Source organism: Dromiciops gliroides, chromosome 2 (assembly GCF_019393635.1).
Source record: "Dromiciops gliroides isolate mDroGli1 chromosome 2, mDroGli1.pri, whole genome shotgun sequence".
Classification (NCBI taxonomy): domain Eukaryota; kingdom Metazoa; phylum Chordata; class Mammalia; order Microbiotheria; family Microbiotheriidae; genus Dromiciops; species Dromiciops gliroides.
The window spans coordinates 41,033,490-41,057,214 of record NC_057862.1 but is presented as its reverse complement, the minus strand read 5'-3'; the positions used below and the strand labels follow the sequence as shown (position 1 = coordinate 41,057,214).

Here is a 23,725-nt window from a genome sequence, read left to right as displayed (position 1 = left end):
GGCAAAAACTAATATATGTGCCCTTGTTCCTATCTTCTCCAGCAGATTTCCCCTATTATCATCCTCATGTTCTCTCTAATTTTTAATCCCTCCCTCTCCCCTGACCTTTCCCTGCTGCTTATAAACACACTCAGATGCATTCCTCCCTCTTCTTAAAAACAATAACAAACAAAAACCCCCCTAACTTGATATGACTGTGCCTGCTATCATCCAAGAGTTCTCCTACCTTTCTTGGCTAAATTCGTGGAGAATGCTGTGTACAACTGGTACCTCTACTAGTTCTTCACTTCCTCCCCTCCAAAACTCTCTATAATCCGGTTTCAGATCTCATCTTTCTCCAAAATGACCAATGATCTCTTAATTGTGAAATCTAATACCCTTGATTCCTTGTGAATTCTCAGAAACTTGTGACATTAGGGATTCCTTTCTATATCTGGATACTCTTTCCTCTGGGGTCTTTATGACACTCCCCTCTCAGGCCTCTCCTAGCCACTCCTCCATCTTTTCTGCTGAATCTTCATCCAGGTCATACCCTCTAACTATAGGTACTCCCCCCAAGGCTCTGACCAGGCTTTCTGCTCTTGTCCTTCTAAACCATCTCACTTGGTGATTTCCATGATTATCTTTATGGAGATGATTCCCAGATCTATAGTCTCTCTCTTGTGCTCCAAACCTGTATTACTGACTTTAATACCTTGAAATGGATCTCCTAAAGGCACCTCAAAGTCCAAACCTTTCCCACTTTCCAAATTCTCTATTACTGTCATGGACAAAACTCTCCTCCCTTCGCGATCACCCAGGCTTTTCAATATCACTGTCATCCTTGGCTTCTCACTTTCCATTCACTCCACATATCCAATCTGTTACCAAATTTTGTTGTTTTTAACTTAAGGCTATTTCTCATATATTTCCCATTCTCTCCACTCAGATTGTCTCCACATTAGTACAGTTCACACCTGAACTATGACAACTGCTTTCTCACTGGTCTCTCTGCTTCAACTTTCTTCATTCCAAAATATCTACCACAAAGCTGTCAACATGATTTCCTAAAGACCAAAGCTGATCGATCATATAACCTCCTACTCAATAAATTTCACTAGCTTCCTACCTCCAGGATGAAATCTAAAATCCTCTGTGTGGCATTCAAAGCCTTTCACAAAGAAAAAGAAATAAAAGAGGGTCATTGAAACACATTTTTGAAGCACACAGAACACCAAAAGGTCAATAAGGACCAACAAACAGGCAAGGAAGCTTTGAAAGTAACTTACTGAATTTATTGTATAATTTAAAAGAAAAGCAAGCTGCACAACAGAGAGACAAGGGTTTTTTTAAGAAAGAGGTAAAAAATAAAGCCTTTCACAACCTGGTCCCTTCCTACTTTTCCAATATTCTGTCTACACCAGTTGACTTTATTTCCTCTTCTCTCAGTCACTCCTCAATTCTTTGAAACCTGGCCTTTGATCTTATCACTCAACTAAACTGTTCTCAACAAAGTTACCAATGACATCTTTTTTGTATGTGTGTGGTGAGGCAATTGGGATTAAGTGATTTGCCCAGGGTCACACAGCCAGTAAGTGTCAAGTGTCTGAGGCTGGATTTGAACTCAGTTTCTCCTGACTCTAGGGCTGGTGCTCTATCCACTGCACCACCTAGCTGCCCCCAATGATCTCTCTTTTTTTTTTTTTAAGTGAGGCAATTGGGGTTAAGTGACTTGCCCAGGGTCACACAGCTAGTAAGTGTTAAGTGTCTGAGGCCGGATTTGAACTCAGGTACTTCCTGACTCCAGGGTCGGTGCTCTATCCACTGCGCCACCTAGCTGCCCCCCCCAATGATCTCTTAATTACCAAATCTTATGGTCTTTTCTCATCCTTCTCACTTCCAACATTATTCCCTCCTTCCAAGAAGATATGAGATTCAAATCTATTATGTTCACCCAACAGTGAGATAACATGATTTTGATAATAAAACCTACATGAATCCTTTCCTGATCTCAACTCCTAGTGACCCTAACCTATTTTGACTTTATTTTGTATTTATTCTGTACTTAGGTACATGTTGTTTCTCTTGACACATTCTAGAATGTGTCAATGCACATTCTATGCAAGCATGTTTCATTTTCTATTTTGTATCCTCCAATATCTAGCACAAATAGTAGGTGTTTAATAAGCACTTGGTTTACTGATTTTAGGAAGAAACAAAGAAGCCATTCAGGAATATTTCTCATAAATGGACATACAGCAAGCAGGGGGTAGCCAGCAGCCCAGTCTGAAGCAAGTCTTAACTTTGCCCCAGCTCCTCACAACAACTCTATGAGGTGAAGCACTGGGGAGGAAATGGGCACAGAGCAGGAAGAGCAGACAGAACTTCATTTCTACCTTCTAGGGCCTAAAGAAAAAACCCTCATGGAGCAGCAGCAGGCACCACCACTACCACTTTCATTTTTTTTTTTTTTTTGGTGAGGCAATTGGGGTTAAGTGACTTGCCCAGGGTCACACAGCTAGTAAGTGTTAAGTGTCTGAGGCCGGATTTGAACTCAGGTCCTCCTGACTCCAGGGTCAGTGCTCTCTCCACTGCGCCACCTAGCTGCCCACCACTACCACTTTCAAATGAGAATATCAGGGTAGTCTTTCAGGCAGTTACTGTGGCTCCCTCTACCACTGCTAACTAACATCTCCTACATTAAGAAATGAGAGAAGAAGAGAGGATTATGGTGCTGGGGTAGCCAGGGAAGTGACAGTGACCTGATGTCCATATAAAGAGAGTTCCATCTGGGCTCAGCAATTCAATTAAACATTTATTAATAACTTACATTTATTAAAGCACTTCTTGGTCCCAGGGAAGACATGATATTTAGATAAGACACCACCAACTTTCATGAAGTTTATAACCTTGTGTGGGTAAAACTCATACACTGATGACTAAAATACAAAATAATAATATTATAATAAATGTGAAATATATCCAACCGAAAACCCTAACAAAAAACAATATTAAATAAACACAAACCTGATTACTCTAAGATAGCTATAAAAATACTTTCTCACCAAAAAAGAGGAAGAAGATTGATAAACATTCTTAAAGCACATGATATGATAAGCAGGGCAAAACACAATAAAAATATTTTTGGAACAAGCAATAGCAAAGGCTGAAAATAAGTACACACCATCAGATTTCTCCAATGTAACAGCGAGTAGTTTACCTCGATGGATCGTATGGAATGAATAATAGTAATTCCAAATGTCCTCCCTCTACAGGGGACATCTGAAGAAGTGACAAAGACTAAATTATTAAAAGTTGCTTGACAAATGACAGGGAGAAAGTGAAGAGAAAATAAGACCACTAAAGAAAGAGGTCTTACAGAACCATCTGCCTAAAATGGTTGGGAAGAAGAAAGAATGCAAGGAAAAGAGGGAGTAGTTGAGAAGTAGGATAAGAATCAGGGAAATGTGTCTCTCTAAAGCCAAAGAAAAAGCATAACCTTCTCCACCTGCCGGCCAAGAAAAAGGATGATCTACAACATCAGATGCTTCAGAGAGGAATGCTGTCTTCTCCCCAACCAGAGGTGTAAGTACTGAAGGCAGGGGCTTTCACTTTTGTGTTTATATGACCTACAAAGAGTAAGCAATATTTGCTGACTAATGACTGGCTCTTAAAGCAGACCATCTCATTTATCTTTATATTATCTGAACAAAAGGGGGTCATCTAGCCTTTGCTTGAAGACCTCTACCCATGGGGGAATCCACTGCCTCCCAAAAGAATTCATTCCACTTTTGGATAATAACTCTATTAATAAGAAAAGTTTTCCGTGGGGGCGACTAGGTGGTGCAGTGGATAAAGCACTGGCCCTAGATTCAGAAGTACCTGAGTTCAAATCTGACCTCAGACATATATGACACTTACTAGCTATGTGACCTTGGGCAAGTCACTTAACCCTCACTGTCCACCAAAAAAAAAAAAGAAAGAAAGAAAAGAAAATGTACATAAAAATTTTCCAAACTGCAAGCCTAAATTTGCCTTTTGACAACTTTTTTCACTGAAAAAAATGGAGGCAATTTGTAGAGCCCTCTCTCTTGGTCTCACATTACTCAGATGCTTTTTGGCACTTCTCCCTGTGCCATTTAAAAAGGTTCAAGAGACATAGTTTCTGGGTAATTTAATCATTTTATTAATAAGGCCAGCAGGTTATTAATAAAAGGAGGGGCATTTGGTCATCTCCCTTAGATCAAAGACAATCATGGTGGGTTCACAGTTTATATATCCTTCAAAACAGTAGGTGGGACATCAAATAACAATCAAATCTAATTGGCTAATGTGATTGGAGGTGGACTATATTAAAATGAGGGATGGAGTATCTCTTTGATATGGAAAGTTGTTGTTTGTCCTTCATTCTGGAAGAGGACCATGATTTTAAAGTGATGTTATGACTTGCACTAAATTAGATTTGAGTGAGGGAGGGCTGTGCAAAGTCACCAGCTTCACTCCCTCCTCCAGAGCCATCTGGGTCCAGTGGCAAGATATATATCAGGATAACTGGAGATGGCCCCGGATATTTGAGGCAACTAGGGTTAAGTGACTTGCCCAGGGGCACACAGCTAGTAAGTGTCAAGTGACTGAGGCTGCATTTGAACTCAGGTCCTCCAGACTTCAGAGCCGGTGCTCTATCCACTGTACCACCTAGTTGCTGTACCTCTATACCAGACCACCCAAAGCTTTAGGCATTCAGAAGGACATGTCCGAACAAGCTTGATCAGAACACAACGCACTTCCCCACCCTAGATTAAATCCCTGTCGAGGTTGGGTGGGGTCTGACCGAGATGGCTAAGAGTTAATGCAATCTCATTATTAGTAACAGCCTTAAAAAAACCGACATAACTTTTTTTAAAATGAGGAATATAGAAAAAGGGGAGAACCACTGAATCTCCCCAAGATACGGGCTACTGCTAATCATTTCTCACACTCCTTTGCCCCGTCTCACAAGAAAAGGAGAACGTGGTCCTAGCCAAGGCTAACAAGGGATCTAAGACCACACTATCTTCCCCAACAAGTTTTATATATATATATATATATATATATACATATATATATATATATATATATATATATATATATACACAGAGAGAGAGAGAGAGAGAGAGAGAGAGAGAGAGAGAGAGAGAGGAGGTTATATGTCAATGGCCTGCTTTCCTAGTGCCTCCAAGAATGCCCACACCTTCCCCCATTATCAAAAACTGCTCACTCGAACCAACCATCCCACTATCATCCTATCCCCCTACCCCACCCCGTTTGTGGCTAAACTCCTGGAAAAAGTTGTCAACAATCAGTGTTTCCCCTGCTTTTGCTTTCATTTTCTTTACTCTTTACTCTGGCTCCCACATCATCATGGAATTCAAACTGTTTTCTCCAAACCTACTGGCTTTTCCTCAGTCCTCATCCTTCTCTGCAACCTCTGATGCTGTTAATCATGCTCTCCTGCTTGATATTTTCTTCTCTCCAGGTTTTCATGACAATGCTCTCTCCTGGTTCTTCTCCAACCACTTTCATTCATCTCAGGGACGAACCTTCATCCCGGTTGTGACTGCTAACCATGGGTGTCCCTCAAAGCTCTGTCCTGGCCCCTATTCTCTCTCTATGTGACGATTCTCAGATCTACTAATCCAGTCTCAACCTCTCTCCCCATCTCCAGCCTCCGATTTCCAACTGTCTACCAGATACCTCAAACTAGATATCCTATAGCAACTTAAGCTCAAACTGAACTCGTTCTCCTTCTTCCTCAAACATTTCCCTAGAAATATCAAGGGTACCAACATTCTCCCAGTCACCCAGACTCACCACCTGGGTATCACCCTCAACTCCTCTCTCTCTCTCTCTCTCTCACACACACACTCCTCTACCCACTATTACTATTTTGTAAATAGAAATGAAATCAGTAGAACAAACCAAATAAGCAAAAACCTGAAATAAGTGAATAGAGCATTCCAGCATTTGATAATCTTAGAAAACAAATGACATGGGGAAGCATGATATTCAGTAAGAACAGCTGAAAAAACTAGAAAGCAGTCTGATGGCTATTAGACTTCAACCAGTATATTACACCATATATCAAAGTAAGTTTCATACCATAAATATAAAAGGTAAAATCATGAAAAAAAAAAAAAGAAATAGAAGAGAATAGAAGAAGTTCTTTTCACCGCTAAGATTATGGGAAAAAAATTTTAAGCCAATCACAGAATAGTGAGGATCCAGAGAGATAAAATAGGTATTTTTAGTTACATAAAATTTAAATGGTTTTACATGAACAAAATCAATTCAGCTACAATATAAAAAGAAACCGTTCTGGTATGGGGTAATTTTTGCATTGAATTTGTCTGAAAAAGGTCAGTTATCATTTACTGTGTGTGACCCTGTTAAATCCTTTAATCTCTCTAGACGTTAGTTTCCTTATCTGTAAAATCAGGGTTGAACCTGATGACCCCTAAAATTCCCAGTTACTTAAGCAATTTCATTTCTCTCCATCCCTTGCCCCCACTGATGTGGGATGGAATTAGGGTGATCAGACTGATGAGTTGTCCCAAAGAATTACAAGACTCAGTGACTCAGTTTCCCAAGTTTTATTGAAAGACTGTTGACCACAGGGAGAGAATCAGAAAAATGGAAAGGTATCTCTCAAATAGGGAAAGTATGGATAAATTGATTATCACTCTCATGATAATAATCTCCACCTTAGGGAGGTACAGGGGAGGGCCTATCCTAATTTGGAGTTCCTGGGGGCTTAGCCAACCCCTGAGGTGGCTACCTTTTTCCGTGGAGGTGTGTTTTGGGGGTTTACACATCATAAAGTGAATCTGGAGACAAATTTGGCCTTTTCTGCGCATGTTACCTCAACTTGCCAAGGTCAGAGTGTCCCTGTGTTTTTCATTCCCAGGCCTAGTTTCTGGGTATTAACATTTATCAATTAGGATTTCTATAGCATGTCTCTATGTTTTTATTGTAGTCAGTGTCTCTGTGACGTGCTTCTTTATGTTTTTGTTGTGTGTTGATTAATGGGGGTAATTAATAGTATCTGGATCTCCAGGTACCAGTTAACAAGAACCTAGCCCCTGACTTTGAAGGGCCCAAATCTTAAATTATCCATTAATTCCTTTCAGAACAGGGGTCTGGGGGGCAGCTAGGTGGTACAGTGGATAAAGCACCGGCCCTGGATTCAGGAGGACCTGGGTTCAAATCAGGCCTCAGACACTTGACACTTACTGGCTGTGTGACCCTGGGCAAGTCACTTAACCCTCATTGCCCCACAAAAACAAAACAAAACAAAATAGGGGTCTGAATCCCTCTTAGAGCTTGTAAAGAATTAATTGTTATTTGAGGTTTTTATGACCCCATCTTTTGGCTAGAATTAAAGAAAAAAAAAAAAAACCTTGGCGCATGCACTGGCCTCTGGGGCTCTGCAAATGGCAAGGTGCTCCACCCACTGGTTGTAGCCATCCCCATGGCGCTGGCACCTCACGTCATCACCACTTGCTGACACCTACATGGGCCTGGCAAAATAATAATGATTGGAAGCCTAGTGAGGGCAGTCATGTGACTGTCAGAGCGGCCAGCCAACTGGCTGGGGGCTGCCTGGGTTTTGCTGGGAAGAGGGAGAAGAATTTCGCCATTTTAGCTGGAAGCTGGAACGTGAGAGGACAACGCTGCTGTGTATTCTCAGCTAATTCCTGGGTGGTGGTGTTATTCAGGTTGTATAATTTCCCTTTCCCCATTTTATTTCCTTTCCCGTGATCCTACTGATCCTGTTTGTTTTTTTAAGTTCGTTCTTATTAAATAAATCCTGCTCTGTTTTGAAGGAGGCTGCTAGTCTCCTTCCTTGCCCCAATATTGTAGCGAGCCACTTAGCTAACACTCCCCAATTAAAAACTGGTCCCCACAAGCTCAGATCTAAATTAGAGTTCGGGTCTTAGGTTTGTCTGTTAACCCTTTTAGCCTCCTCCATCACTACTTTAGATCACATTCTGATCTACAGTTCATATCTCCCTCATGTCTAGTTCCCAGCTCCATTGTCCCCTTAAATCTTCATTCAATTCTGGGAATAATGATCTCTAAAATTCGTTTGTACATTATGACGACTTCTGCCTCAAAGTAGCTAGGAATATATTTAAATACCAATATATTTAGGGAAGGAGAAGTTTTGCCACAGCCAGTCTTCCTTAGTCTCTAAAGGGATCCATTTAATTTGGCCCAGGCCCAGGGTAACAGAGAACTCTCCCAGGACACCAGCTTCTTCCTCCATTCTACTGTACTCCCTGACCATTTCTGTGAATCAGAGACATAAACTCCAACATCAAATTAGGAAAAAAAACACTTTAACCTCATGATGCAAATTTCCTTTCTCATACCATAGAAGGCCTTTAACAAGAAAATAGGTGGGAGAAACTTGGGAAAGAATCCCTATCTAAAGGATTTCTGGCTAGTAAAATTCTGGGTAACACAGCTTTTTAGAGTAATTCATTAATGATCTACAGTAACAATTTCCATTTAAACATACTTAATTCACAATGTACTGTCACATACAGATAGGGAAAAATATAGCCCCTCCATCTGGAAGGCTTGAAAATTCATATGAAATGTTCCAATTCTCTAACTCCTTTTCCACACTCAAAATCAAAACTTGGGTGAAGCTTATTTTTTAAACAAAGATTTTTTTTTTTACCATCTTCCCATTTTAACACTAATTTCTCTTGCAAAAAAAAAAAACTTCAAACACTACTCTGCTATAACAAAAAATGGAAAAAAATGGAACAGTGAAGCTTAGCTTCCACAGTTCAATGTGAGCATAAACAAGGTATATGTAATCATCACCCCCTCAGAATAAAATCACTCTCTCCCATAAGAATTTTAACATCAAAACAGAGAATACAGTTTTTGTCTTTTTATCCATGTTTAAACAAAAAGGAAAAGGGCTTGGGAGTTTTTCTTTTGGAGATCAAAATCTACAAAATTTCAGATGCAAAAAGCCTTTATCTGGATTACCCAGAAATTAAAAGTTAATAAGCTTGCATCCTTTCTAAAAGAGCTGATAGGAAAATCCCAGAAAGTGATAGAGAAATCCAGAGTTGTATGAAATGGCAGAACATAAAGTCTACTCTCAGTACTCATCTGGCTTTATTACAAGGAAGCATGTCATGGAATGAATATAAATTTTTAAAAATCAACATTAAATGTTCACAAACATTACTGATGGACTTTTATTAACTTTCTCTCTCTTTAATACTGATAAACTTAACCATCAGTTTTCACCGAAACATAGGCATTCTCACTAACACATTCAAAGTTATACTCGCTGATATTTTCAAGAAATTTAAAAAAACAAGCAGCTTAAGAGTTTTTGAGAATAAAATTCCCATAAATGACTAGAAACTTGTATTTCCTTTTTGGCTAGAATCCCAGAAACACAATGATCCTAAGCACGAATAAGGCTTGCTACAGTCTGTACCTGAACATTTTAAAACTGCCAAATTATTGGTGCAATATGATCATCCTGAAGGTTTCCAAGGTAGGAGCAGTCTAGCTGGCTTTAAATTTAATTATTAAAAATAACACTATTTCTACTTGTAATGTAGATATTGCATCGTATCTACAAATATTGAGCAATTTAATTAATTTTATAGAATACATAGCATCAAGAACCAGTCATACATGACAATCTTGTAACTAATTTGGTTTTTTTTGTTTTGTTTTTGGTGAGGCAATTGGGGTTAAGTGACTTGCCCAGGGTCACACAGCTAGTAAGTGTCAAGTGTCTGAGGCCATATTTGAACTCAGGTCCTCCTGAATCCAGGGCCGGTGCTCTATCCACTGTGCCACCTAGCTGTCCCAACTAATTTGTTTTTAAAAACCAATGTGTACTTTAAAAAACACTACAGAGCCAAAGAAGTATCTGTCCTCCTTTCCTTGATGGCATTTCTCTGGAATGTTTACCCAATAGTGTATCACTAATTTTTAAAAAATAATTTATTAGAAACAATTCAAATATGTCACAGAAAGGCAGGCAAATGTAGTACACAAAGTGTGTGAGAGCAGGAGTTTTTCAGGTTTTCATTCCAACTCTGCCAATTTGGGCAAGTCATCTCAACTCTTTCCTCGCCTTTAAAAATGAGGAAGGATGGAACTCCTAGACCCTAACGTCCCTTCCAAAGGGACTTCTAAAGGATCCGATGGGTTAAATCAAAATACAATAAACATTCTCTCAATGGTAAATATTAAGCACCTACTATACGCCTATAGATACATTAATAAAACAATCCCTACTCTTACTTAGCAAGGAGCTCACATTCTAATGAGAAAGACAAGTACGAACAGAAATACATAGAGAATAAATTGCAAGAATATGAATATAAAGGAGTTAAATACAAGGTAGTTTGGGAGGAAAGGCACCAGCAGCTGGGTGAATGAGGTAAATGATCAGGAAAGGAGATTTTCTGCAAAAGGTATTACCTGAACTTCTCAACTATTATTAACGAGTGGAATGAGAGGAAAGGAAAAACCCAGTCTTACAGACAAGAGGCTAGAAAGAGCTTCTCTTTAAAAAAAAAAAAACAAAAAACAAACCAAGATGCAAAGAGCCCCAAGTAAACATAACTCCAAATGCCTCAGGCTAGTCTCACTGAACCACCTACCACGGCAGTAAATACCTGTTAACATCGAAATCCACTAGCTGACTGCCCAAGATCTTAAAAGAATAAAGGACATAACTTTCCCCATTCAAGTTTAAAACAATTAGGATAAAAAAGAAGCAACGGACCCTGGGCAAGTTACTTAACCCCCGTTGCCCCGCAAAAAAAAAAAAAGCAACCATTTCATTACCCGAAGGAAAACAGAACTGTTCAAACAGAAAGCTAAAGAGGAAGACTGAGCAGTGAGGCTGTGTCTCAGATGCTTCTAGCGAGCAGTGTGGGATAGTCCATACCTGTTTACTGTTGTTTATGGGCTGCTGCCGGCACCACCACCTGCCACCTTCTGTTCACAAGTTCCAAGTGAAAGAACCATTTAAAAAAAGTCTAATCATCAGATGCCACCGAAAGTTGTCACACATGTCTATGCTACAAAATCAGCTACCACCCAGCATTAACCACACCTATACTGCTCCTCCTGCAGCACTCCCTGCTGACTCCCATGCCTAATTAGCTGTGAAGCATCTATCAGATGAACAGTAGGCAAAGGCAGTGGGGAGTCGGGAGCACTGTTGGACAGCAACAAGGGACTGCAGGAGGAGAAAACGTTGTCAGTAGGTAGTAAATAGTCAGGAAAGAGGACATTAACCACAGAGGGGGAAACGCAGCTGGAATGTCATTTCATTTGGTATGTACAGTCATAACACAGAGATGTGGAAGTTTAGTAAACACAGAAGGGAAAAAACAACCCACGTAGGTGGTGCTGAGTTTGTGAGACAATGAGGGAATGAATCCTTGACCTGACATTCAAGCTTCGACTGCAGCCACAGGGAAGGAAGCTAATAAGCTAATAAGGAATAGCAGCACCTCTCTACAGGCTTTATCTCCTCAAGTTTTATAATTTTGTCAACATAGGCATGCAAGGGTCTGTGTGAAGAAGATAATACTATCAGGAATATGCGGCCTGGTAAACAACCCCAGGAAACTTGGCAGCGCACCTCACCAATGTGACTGCTGTCTCAGGACGCAATCCAAGGATCTATCCCATTTCCGGGGTCCACCTGGGTCAACCGGAATATAGAGGTGAAGCCCTGCCCTGATCACTGCAAACCACAGAAAGGAGAGTTTTGCTTCTCTCAGATAAGCTAGAAGAACCCTGATTCTGCCTCAGTTATGACTTAGTTCTGACCAAACTGACAAGTTGGTTTCCACTAAAATTTTAAAAACAAGCTATAGAGTGGAGTGGAGGCTTTACATTCTGTTCCCAGGGTAACAACTGGCAAATTACTAAACCCCTCAATTTCAACATCTTTAACATGCAGATAATAACGCCTGCCATGCATATGTCCAAGGGTTGTAGAGAGGATCAAATGAGATCACATAAATTAAAGTATTGGGAAAACAGAAAGTACTATACCAAAAAATGCCTACAAAAGAAAAAACCCTGATTATTTTAACCCATGATATATTTTCATCTTTGCAATATAACTGGGGACAATAATCTGTTAAATTACCAAATGTCACCTCCAAAAATCATTTAAATAAAGGAATATTCCAAATTTCATGACTCTAGAATTCAAATAAAGAGTCAAGAATAAACTGAAAACAGAACAAAAATGTTCCAAAGGACTCATGATGGAAAAGGCTCTCCAAATCCAGGGGGAAAAAAGAGGAACTGTGGAATATGGATGCTGATTGGAACATACTATTTTTTTGTTTTTGATGCTGTTGGTTTTCTGATTTCAGGTTTTTCCTTTGTGCTCTGATCCTTCTCATATAACATGACTAATCCAGAAATAAGTTTAATGTTATTATGTATATTTAACCTATATCAGATTACCTGCTGTCTAGGGGAGGGGGGGGGAGAAAAATTTGAAATTTGAAATCTTATATAAACAAATCTTGAAAACTATTTCTACATGTAACTGGAAAATAATAAAATACTTTTATTTAAGTTAAAAGAATAAACTGAAAACAAATGACCGTTTAGGTAAAATTGCTTATTTTCACTTACTTAAAAACAAAATGTATGTCTCATCATTAAAAAACAATGTTACTGTTTAAGGTGATTTTTCTCTAATTGATTTTAAAATATTTTATTTGTTTCATTTATTAAAAATAATTTTAAAACGTGGAAAAACACACAAATTTCACTGTATGTACATCTGGAATACAAATATTACACAAATGTTTTCTTTTATAAGATGCCCATATTTGGGCACTATGAGTATGAACCTTCCCTTAACCATCTTTCATTTTGTCCTAGTAGGGAAAACTATGGAAGCTAAGAGTAAAAGAGGTTTAAATACAAACTCATGTGTAAAACCCTGCAGAAGGGAAGAGGTGAAGATCATGGGCAGTATTGCCTCATACAGCTGTAAGACAGTAGAGAGAAGCTTCCAAGTTTATGAAAAGCTTGCCAGAGATGCAATTAAGCCAGATAATCCCAAGAGTATTTAAAGAGGAAATTAAAAGGAGGAAAACAGCCCCCCAAAATGGGAAAGTTCTTTCCCAAGTACTATAACAAACTATTTTCTCCATTAATGAAAGTGAAACCACTGACTTTAGAGTATCTTAGCCCCCTGAAGCACTGCCTGAGAAAAAGAAAATAACTGGCAGGAAAACTAAGATGAGACCAATCACCAGATCAAACAAGTGAACAAGTGTGTGTGTGTGCACACGCAGGCAGGGCTTCTGGTGGAAGCAAGATCATTTTGAGTGTGTTCAGGGATCCATTTTCAAGATTTATGAAATATACCAAATGTTTGAGAAAAAAAGATATTACTAATACTGAAAAAAGCACCTGAAAAGATCTTGCTAACTACTGAACTTCACAAGGCAATTTTCCCATCTCTACAAAATTTTTGTGAAGATAATTTATGCATACATATTTTACAAACAATATTTTGTAACAGATTACATCTTTACAATCAGATCTTTACAAATGACTGAGTTATAGGGAATATAAGATCACTCTGCTTAGTGTATTGTCTCTAAAAAAGTATTGATTCAGTAGAGTCACCTTAAAGGCTCTCATTCATGATTCCTTGAAAGGCACACCATTGATGTTCAGTTGTTTTTTGGTCATGTCTGACTTGTTGTGATCCCATTTGGGGTTTTCTTGGCAAAGATGATGGAGTGATTTGCCATTTCCTTCTCCAGTTCATTTGACATATGAAAAGCTGAGGCAAACAAAATGACTTTCCCAGGGTCACACAGCTATTAAGTGTCTGAGGCCAGATTTGAACTTGGGAAGACTCCAAGCCCAGCTCACTATGTACTATGGCGCCACCTAGCTACCCCAATAACAGAGATATCTTGGTTCAAACAACCCCTCAGACATAAAACAAGACATAGGCTCATAAAAGGAGCGTTTGCTGCTGTCATTTATGGTGTCCAGCACAAATTCTAAATGGAAAAGGATTCCTACAAATTTTCCAGATGCTCTTCTTTGCAGATTACACTGTACACAATGATGTCTCCTAACTTGACTCCAAAATACCTCAAAAGAATTAGGCCTAGGGGCAGCTAGGTGGCACAATGAATAAAGCACTGATCTTGGATTCAGGAGGACCTGAGTTCAAATCCAGCCGTAGACATTTGACACTTAACTAGCTGTGTGACCCTGAGCAAGTCACTTAACCCTCACTGCCCGGGGGGGGGGGGGGGGGGGGGATTAGGCCTAACTATCTACATAGGAAAAATTCAGTGGATCAAGAATGCCTCTTGTCCAGACAATATGCAGCTCACAGAGCTGTCCATCAACTACAGTACAGTAGGCAGCCAAAGAACTAGGCCCACAATTGAAGAGGAGGAAAAGAGTAGACTGAAATGCATTTGGGAAACTATGTGGTACTTTTAATGAGCCCAAGCTTCTCCCTAAAACACAAGCCCATTTTTTCTAACAGTAATATTCCCATACTGAAACTGCAGTAGTATGAATCCTGGAATGGCAATTTCTCTTGAGAATAAACATTCTAGGGAGCAACTAGATGGCACAGTGGATAAAGCTGCAGCCCTGGATTGAGGAGCACCTGAGTTCAAATCAGACCTCAGATACTTGACACTTACTAGCTGTGTGATCCTAGGCAACATTCCACAGGCCCAGGTATATAAGCCTTAGATCTCATAGGCCTTCCTTCCAAAAAGTCATCTTTTTTTATTAGCTCCTTCTGAAGCTAAAAAGTTAACCCCAACTAAAAATAAATGATTACTGGAAAGGGGAAAGGGACCCACATGTACAAAAATATTTATAGCTGCTCTTTACGTGGTGGCAAGGAATTGGAAGTTGAGGGGGTGCCCATCAATTGGGGAATGGCTGGACAAATTGTGGTATGTGAATACAATGGAATACTATTGTGCTGTAAAAAACGATGAGCAGGAGGAGTTCAGAGAAACCTGGAGGGTCTTGTGTGGGCTGATGATGAGTGAGATGAGCAGAACCAGAAGAACATTGTACACAGTATCATCAACATTGAGTGTTGATCTACTGTGATGAACTATATTCTTCTCACCAATGCAATGGTACAGAAGAGTTCCAGGGAACTCGTGATAGAAGAGGATCTCCAAATCCAAGAAAAAAAAAAAAAGAACTGTGGAGTATAGATGCTGAATGAACCATATTATTTCTTTTGTTTTTAGTGCTGTTGTTTTTTTCTATTTTGAGGTTTTTCATAATTGCTCTGATTTTTGCTCTTATAACATGACTAATGCAGAAATAGGATTAATGTTATTATGTGTGTGTGTATGTGTATATATACATATACATATATATACACATACACATATATATACATATATATACATATATATACATATATATACATATATATATATATATATATATATATATATATATATATATATATATATATATATATATATATATATATATATATATATATATAAAAACCTATATCAGATTACCTGCTGTCTAGGGGAGGAGGGAGGGAGGGAGAAAAATCTGAAATTGTAAAGCTTGTATAAACAAAAGTTGAGAACTATCTTTACATGTAACGGAAAAATAAAATACTTTATTAATTAAAAAAAATTTTAAAAATAATAAATGATTACTTGAGAATATTTTAGGGTTTCAAATGAGGTTGTAGGCAACCAAAACTTACAAAAATAAATATCTTTGTTATATATTGGAGATGAATTTGAAAGAACATTTGGTCTACTGCAATGATAGCTATGAAAATTTTCCTTTACCTTTTACAATAAAATTTGAGATGAAGAAAGTCACAGACTTTTAGAGTTGAAAACAAATCTGAGAAGTCATCTAGTCCAACCTCCTCTCTTTGGAGAAGAGGTTACTGTGAACAGAGTTGAAATGACTTTCCCCACTGTTCCACACTGACCGATTTGCAATACTGTAGGACGAGTAACCTTAATATTTCAGCATCTGGACAAAAAAAGACTGAAAAACATCAAGTAAGTATATAAATATTTAAAACAGGATAGTAATGAACAGTTTTCCACCTTTATAAAAAACAAAAGAAGAGGCTTAAACTAAAATGAGAACGAATATAAGGGAAAAGTCTAAGGAGACTGAAGAATCCTCTACCTGAGGACCTTTAAGAATAAAGGGGAGGGGGGGCAGCTAGGTGGCGCAGTGGATAAAGCACCGGCCCTGGAGTCAGGAGGACCTGAGTTCAAATCCGGCCTCAGACACTTGACACTTACTAGCTGTGTGACCCTGGGCAAGTCACTTAACCCCAATTGCCTCACTAAAAAACAAAAACAAAACAAAACAAAAAGAATAAAGGCAGGGGGCAGCTAGGTGGCTCAGTGGATTAAAGCACTGGCCCTGGATTCAGGAGGACCTGAGTTCAAATCCGGCCTCAGACACTTGACACTTACTAGCTGTGTGACCCTGGACAAGTCACTTAACCCTCATTGCTCACACCAAAAAAACACACAAAAAGAATAAGGGCAAGGGCATCAACTTTCTCAAAGAGAAAGGATATGCTTTCTCAGTAAAATTATGACTGGTACATAGTATGATGAATAGCTTTGTTCATTAAATCTTGTAATAATCTTTCTGTAATAGATCTAAGTTTAGGACAAAAGAAAGTTTTGCACGTGGAATTAATTTAATTATCATCAACCAGCTGATATGAAAATTTTATACAAATAGTGGATTATTTAGGTTAATCACTTAAGTGGTGGTATTGATTGATAATAAATTCTGGATAACATGTGGAACACATGATGATTACTAAAACAAACAAACTAGGATGTTTGCTATGGTTGAAGTGTTCCTGCCTACAGGGAACTGCACTGAACCAGAAATATCTCCTGAAGTCACCCACAGAATCACAGAATTTAAAGGATTTTTAAATCAGCCTATTTAGAAAAAACAAACCAGACATCTCAAGGGACTGGGTTCAAATTAATTTTTTAAATTATGGCAAATGTCTTTGCTTTCACATATAAAAATAATTTCCTTCAATGCTATAGATCTAAATAGCTCAGATAATCATTATAGCATTAACACTGAGATCTATGAATTAAAGTTTGAAAACAAAAAACTATAATGATTTTCAGCTCCACTATCCCTGAGCTAGCCACAAAGAAGAGCCAAGGCTTGTTAGCACAATTAGTTGAAAGCACTGAGCTTGGTAGTTAGACCAGAGAAACCATCATATAGACTACACTCCTACCATTACCCAGCCTTCTTGAAAATGTACAGTCAGGGTAACTATGAATGGCTCAATTCAGAAGGTATCATGACTAAGGGAAAACCATCTAAAAATCACTGGTCCTACAAAGGATAGGTATTATCTCAGAATATGAGGAGCAGAAAATGAAGAACATAAGAACTGTCATACTGTATCATGCCTGTGATCTATTTGGTCTTTGGTGTCAGTTTCTAACAATGGTAACAAAGACATGTGAAAGGGAATGGTTTCTCTCCAAGGCGATGACCATATTCCAAAACATCTTAGTCTGTCGGTTTTAATAATCATCATATATTCAGAATGTTATCCAAAATTTCATATCAATCCATACCACCACTTAAATAATTAGCCTCAGCAATCCACTATGGTGTATAAAATGTTCATATCAATTGATTGATAATTGATTAAAATGCAAAATTTTCCTTTGTCCTAAACTTAAATCTATTACAGGAAGAAGAATATTACAAGATATCAACAAAACTATTCACCACACTACACATCAGTCACAATTTCACTGAGAAAGCATATCCTTCTCCCAGCCTTCTTTGTTAGAACCAGAGTACTAAACATTTTAAATTGGCTAGTTTATACCTTCATCACTATAGTCACCTTTCTCTGGACATCTTTTTTTAGATACAGAAACTAGAACAGCACAAATAGAATATTTGCATGATGTTTCTAATTGCTGGCATCAGAATTTCAGGGCATACATTCTAAGAAAGATCCCACATTAAAATATCAGAGAGGAAAAACATTGAGCAAATACACATCTGAAGCAGTCACATTACAATTTAGGTATTTTTTTTCTGTCTATTCATTCCCTGCATTTAGAGTTGAAAGGGATCTTTATTATTCATTCCAGTTCGATTGCATTTTGCAGAGGAGAAAATGAAGGCCCACTTCAATTCATCAACCATTAATGATGCACCTATTATTAAGGTAGCACTATAATCTGGTGGCGGATCAAATGCTACCTCTGACATATACAGGTTCTATGGTCTTAGGCAAGTCACTTAATCCCCAGGTAAGAGTATAAATTGCAAAACAATTGGTACTCTGCATTGGTAGAAGGAATTTGTTCCCTGCTCTAATGAAATCATACTTTAGACAAAAAAAGGGGGGGGGGGGAGAAATCCCTCAAATCACACACTAGTCCCATAAAAACTTCGGGATAAATTTTACATAAAGAACCAGACAAATAATACTTCTCCCTATGCTGCCTTATAGTTCCTAAAACCTAAGGCTTTTGCCTAAAAAGTCCCTCCTGAATCTGCTGCCTCTCTTTCACATACATCCCCTTCTTTTTACTCCACAACTGTCCCCAACCTAGGTCAGCCCCTCATTACCTCTTCCCTGGAGCCTCGTGGTAGGTCTCCCTACCTGCAGTCTCTTCCCTTCTCCAATCCATCCTTCAAACTAGAGCTTCCCTTCCCCCCAAGTCAGCAAGACTCTCCTCCACATTTCCATCTGATCAACTCCACAAACATTAAGTACCTCCTCGAAAAAGCACCTGCTTTGCTAGGCACTAAGAAAATATAAAGTTTAAATAAGCCATGATGACTGTCAAGATCCAGCTCACTGGCTGCCTATTCCACTCCACAAAGCCTTCCCCAAAAAGCCAACACAAAATTTATCTGGAGGTTTGTAATGTTTCTATGAGACAAATCTCTCATGTGAGTCTGACATCTCTTATGGACTAGAAGTGTATGGTACAGTGCAGAACAGGCTGGATCATGAAGAAAGGAGTCCAGAATTTAAAGTCTACCTCTCTGATAATGGGCAAGTAAGTCACTGATCTCAGGGCCTTAGTTTACTCAACTATAAAAAGGAGATAGAACTACTTGATTACTTCACGAGGGTGTTCTGAGGAAAGTGCTTAGCAAACCTAAAAGCACTACATAAGTATTATTATTAACTGTATTCGAAATGGTATTCTAGCCACGTAAGTCCCCTCCCTAACTTGTAAGCATAATGAGTATATGCCCACCTTTGTATTCTCTGAAGCCCAGCTCAGCCTGTTCTAAGACAAGACACTTAAATATTTACCCAAGTGAAAGCCTTTGGAATAACAATGGCAGACTCAGGATCACAGTAGCTAATTTAAAATTCTGCTCATGAAATGATTTAATTCAACAAACACTTATTATTAAGGGAGCTCCACAACCACTAATATTTCATCAATCAGTAAGCATTCTGTGCTAATGTATTTGTATCTGGACTGTTTCATGCTAACATTTCCTAACACACACTGTTCAAGTCAGGGTCTAGTCTGCCTCCTAGAACTTTCATCCCTTCAAAACAAATCATTAGCAGTTCACTCTATCCAATTCAACATCAATGGAGCTAAAAGATGAAGTTTAAAAGTTAAGAGCAGGATTTCCAACAAGTTCACATAGAACAGAGGACTCTTCACCTTTCTTGTGAACCAGTCCCCTGCCGCCCAATCTGGCAAAGTCTGTAGAGCTCTTCTCCATATTTTAAATTAATAAAATGAAATAATTAAGATTACAAAGGAAATTAATTATACTGAAAGCCAATTATCAAAATATAAAAAAATCACAAGTTCACAGGCTCCCCCCTTTCCCCCCAGGGTAAAAACCTCTGACAAAGATGAAGAGACATAACTATCCATTTAAAAAAATAAACCAGTGCAGGAAGGACCCTCATCTGACAGTTCAGAAACCTGAATCCCAGGGATATTGACTGCCAGGCTCAGTCATAGGGGTAGTAAATAAGAGTCAGGATGCAAATCTTGGTCCTCTGACTCCAAATAGGGGTGCTTTTTTTCCCCCCAGCACAACAGTCTCTTTGAAGACCACATTATAGTATTTTTTTTTTAGTGAGGCAATTGGGGTTAAGTGACTTGCCCAGGGTCACACAGCTAGTGTTAAGTGTCTGAGGCCGGATTTGAACTCAGGTACTCCTGACTCCAGGGCCGGTGCTCTATCCACTGCGCCACCTAGCCGCCCCCACATTATAGTATTTTAAAGTTAGACAGAACCTTGGAAAGAGCTCAAAGAATGTCAGAGTTGACAGATCACTAAGCAGCAAATCGACCCAAGCATCTATAAGATTTCATACAAGTAGGAATAGCACCTTTGCATGAGGCCCTCTAGGGAGAGGACACTCACTTCCCTTTAAGGAAACCAATTCCACTTGAGGATTGCTCTAATTGTTAGCAAGGTTTTTCCATAGAGAAAATCTAAATCTCTCTCATGGCATCTTCACCCATTGCTCCTAGTTATGCTTGCTGAACCAAAGAGCCCACATCTGATGTCTTTTCCACACGACACAATCCCTTAAGATAACCAAACGCTGCTGTCCTCTATCTCATTCCCCCAAAGCCTTTTCTTCCCCAGGCTGTGATGTTGAATCCAACAATTCCTTCTACCAATCTTCCAGGCAGGATACCCTCCAATTCCCTCATTATCCTAGATAACCTCTTTTGGCCTTCTGGTTCTCAAAGATGAGAGACAGTGTTTTTATGGTGGCCAGTCCAATGAACTTGGATCCAGAAAAACGGGGCATTCCATATATATATATATATATATATATATATATATATATATATTTGAACTCTGCCTTCAAACTCTACATTTCCTTCGAAGTAGGAATTTAAATGTTTGTTTCCAGGTGCTAGCAATTAGGGTCATTGGAGCTCGAAGGGATCTCAAAGGCCAGGCAGTCCAATCCCCTCATTTTTACAGCTGTGGAAGTCTGAGAATCAGGGAAGTTATGACATTAATCATTTGACCCTGAATAAATCACTTAAGCTCGTCAGCTCCTAACAAAACTGTAAAATGGGAATATTCACGAATAGGTTTGCTGTGACAAAAAGCCTCGACTGTTATGAAAGTCAAGTCTAAAGCATTCTCGAATATCCAAACTCTCTGCTTGAGCGCTTCCTGTGAAAGGTTACTCACTACTTCCTGAAGCATTGCTTCCAAACTCACTTCGGGAGTAGGTAGAGATGAGTTCAAAGTCTGAGGTTCTGGGTTATTATCGTTGTTAATAAGAATAGCCAACATTTCTACGGCCCCTTCGATATTATCTGCTTTGATCCTTACAGTAATCTCGGGAGGCGGATGCCATTAAGCAGTGTCTCCATTTTACAGAGGAGGAAACTGAGGCAGCCAGCGGTCAAGCAACTTGCCCAGGGTCACACGGCAGCTGGGATCTGAAGCAGGATTCAAACTCAGCTTTTCCCGAGCTCCGACCTTCTCCCCACTTCCCCACCTGGGGCAGCCAGGCGGCCCTTCCACGGCGAGACCGCACGGACGTTTATTAAAATAACCCGCACAGGCGGGGTCCGGCGAGCACTCCGGAACCCAGAATCCGGGTTCCCATCCCAGCTCTAGCACTTTACCACGTGTGTCCCCTAGGACGAGGCCCTCCCCCTTCTGGGCACCGGCCTCTTTATCTGGAAAGGCCGGTCCCCACCGAGGGAGTTCGGACTACGAGCTGAAGGCAGGCAGAGCCCTTGCCCTCGAGGAGCTCCCAGTCTGGGGGAGGGGAGACAAACGGGAGGGTGATGGGGGGCGCCGGCAGGCAGGGGGCGGGAGGGCTGCCCGTAGGGGCCGAGGTCCTGGCTCGGCCTGGAAGGAGGCCAGGGAGCAGAGAGGAGGGAGCGCATCCCAGGCAGGGGAGGCGGCCGGGAGCGCGCCCGGAGCCGGAGGTGGAGAGGCAGCCGGGAGGCCGGCGCCGGGACCTGCAGAAAGCATGGACCGGACGGACCCTTCCTGCTCCGACACGGGCTGTCACTCACAAGCTGGGTGACCTTGGCCCAGACCAACCCTCTCTGGGCCTCAGTTTCCCCATTTGTAAAGCGCCACGGGCGGGGCCGGGGAGGGGGGGCGTCTATGGCTCGGTAGAGGGCGGTCATGGGTCCCCAGGGCTCGGGGCTCGCACCGGGCAGAGGGTGGGGAGAACCGAGCAGCGTCCGGGGCGGAGTCGGCTCGGCTCCTCCGCCCCCTGGCGCAGGCCCGGCCTGGGGGGCGGGGCCGGGGGCGCCCCGGGCCGGTCCCCGGGGCAAGGGCAGGGGGGAGCCGGGCCGAAGGCTATGGTGTTACCTCCGGGTCCCGGGAGAGCGCGCTCCCCGCCCGCTCCGGCTTCGGCTCCGGCTCCGGGAACTCCGGTTCCGCATGACGGACGCCGGGGACGGGCGCCACTGCGCCTGCGCTGCCTTTCACCTCAGGGGAAAAAAAGGGACCGGCCGGGGGGCAGGCCCACCTGGGAGTCACGTGGTTCGGCATCACGTGGCCGCAGACCGGAGGCGGGGACAGCGCCGATTCCAAGGCAACAGCTTGCCCACAGAAGCCTGGAGGGGCGTGTCCCTGAGCATGCGCAGAGTTCTGAAGGGGCGCCCCTGGGCTAGAGAGAAGCCATCTATGTTTCCGTCTCCCACCCACCCACCCAGCTACTCACCCCTCCATTCAATCGCTATGAGCGCGCCGCGGGTCACCTGGCGTGGGCGAGATATGTCTCTGCCCTCCGCTGCCCGACGTCACGCAGCCTGAAAAAACTCCGAAAGCGCTTGGCCAGCCTTCCTGCCCGCCCGCGAGGGGGCGCTCCAGGGCACCGAGGATCCGGCAGGGGACTGGGAGGATCCAACCACCACCCGGGTGTAAAGCGCCCCGCGGACCCGCCAGTCTTGGGGGCGGGGCTGAGTGGTCGTGTCCTGTGGATGCTCCATATCATGTTACTAAACTCCAGATCTATCACTGTCAGCCAATCAGTCAATATTTATCAGTGTCAGTTATGTGCCAATATATCCCCCATTGTTCTTGAGGACAGGGACTGTCTTTTGCCTCTTTTTGTATATTACATATAATAAGCACAATAATTAACAGCAGGAAGGCACTAAAATGAAGCCCTCTGTGACAGGTAGAGTTTTAGTTGGGACGTAAGGGAAGCTGCGGAGGTCAGCAGCGAGAATGGAGGAGGGAGCGCATTCCAGGCATGGGGGGGGGGGACCAGAAAATGCTGGGTGCCCAACATATAAAATTTGGATGACACATTACTGGTGCCCTGACGGAGCTTTAAGTCTAGTAAGGGGATGCAACACGTATACAAATAAGTGTAATGCAGAATATTACAGGAGAAAGTCTTTGGATACAATATAGTTGAGGTTTAGGAAACAGTTGAGGGCAACTTTATAGTTTGGGCTAGGAGACATAGTAAGGCATCATGGAACATTTAAATTGGATAGGAATACAACAGGTGAAAAGGGAAGGAAGTATGCAGACAGATGTATTGACAAAAGGACAGATGAATGGATGGATGACTGTATAGATAAATCAATCATTAAGTGTTTCCTAAGTAACAGAGCATCTAGGTGTCATGGTGGACAGAGAGATGGGCCTGAAGTCAGGAAGGTCC

At 41.0% G+C, this 23,725-nt stretch overlaps 1 protein-coding gene across 8 annotated transcripts in view; it reads right to left on the bottom strand.

Annotated features, from left to right (window-relative positions):
* MARCHF8 (membrane associated ring-CH-type finger 8) overlaps nt 1–22,546 on the bottom strand; it is a 98,049-nt gene extending 75,503 nt beyond the window's left edge. For 3 of the 8 annotated variants that reach the window (XM_043984918.1, XM_043984921.1, XM_043984925.1), the window contains exon 1: nt 10,961–11,088. The gene's annotated coding sequence lies outside the window, so the exon portion shown is untranslated. Of the gene's footprint in view, nt 1–10,960; nt 11,089–15,875; nt 15,937–22,416 lie in introns of those variants that run through there. The other 5 variants (XM_043984919.1, XM_043984922.1, XM_043984923.1 and 2 more) reach the window with 3 other exon arrangements.
* Nucleotides 22,547–23,725: the final 1,179 nt, after the last annotated feature.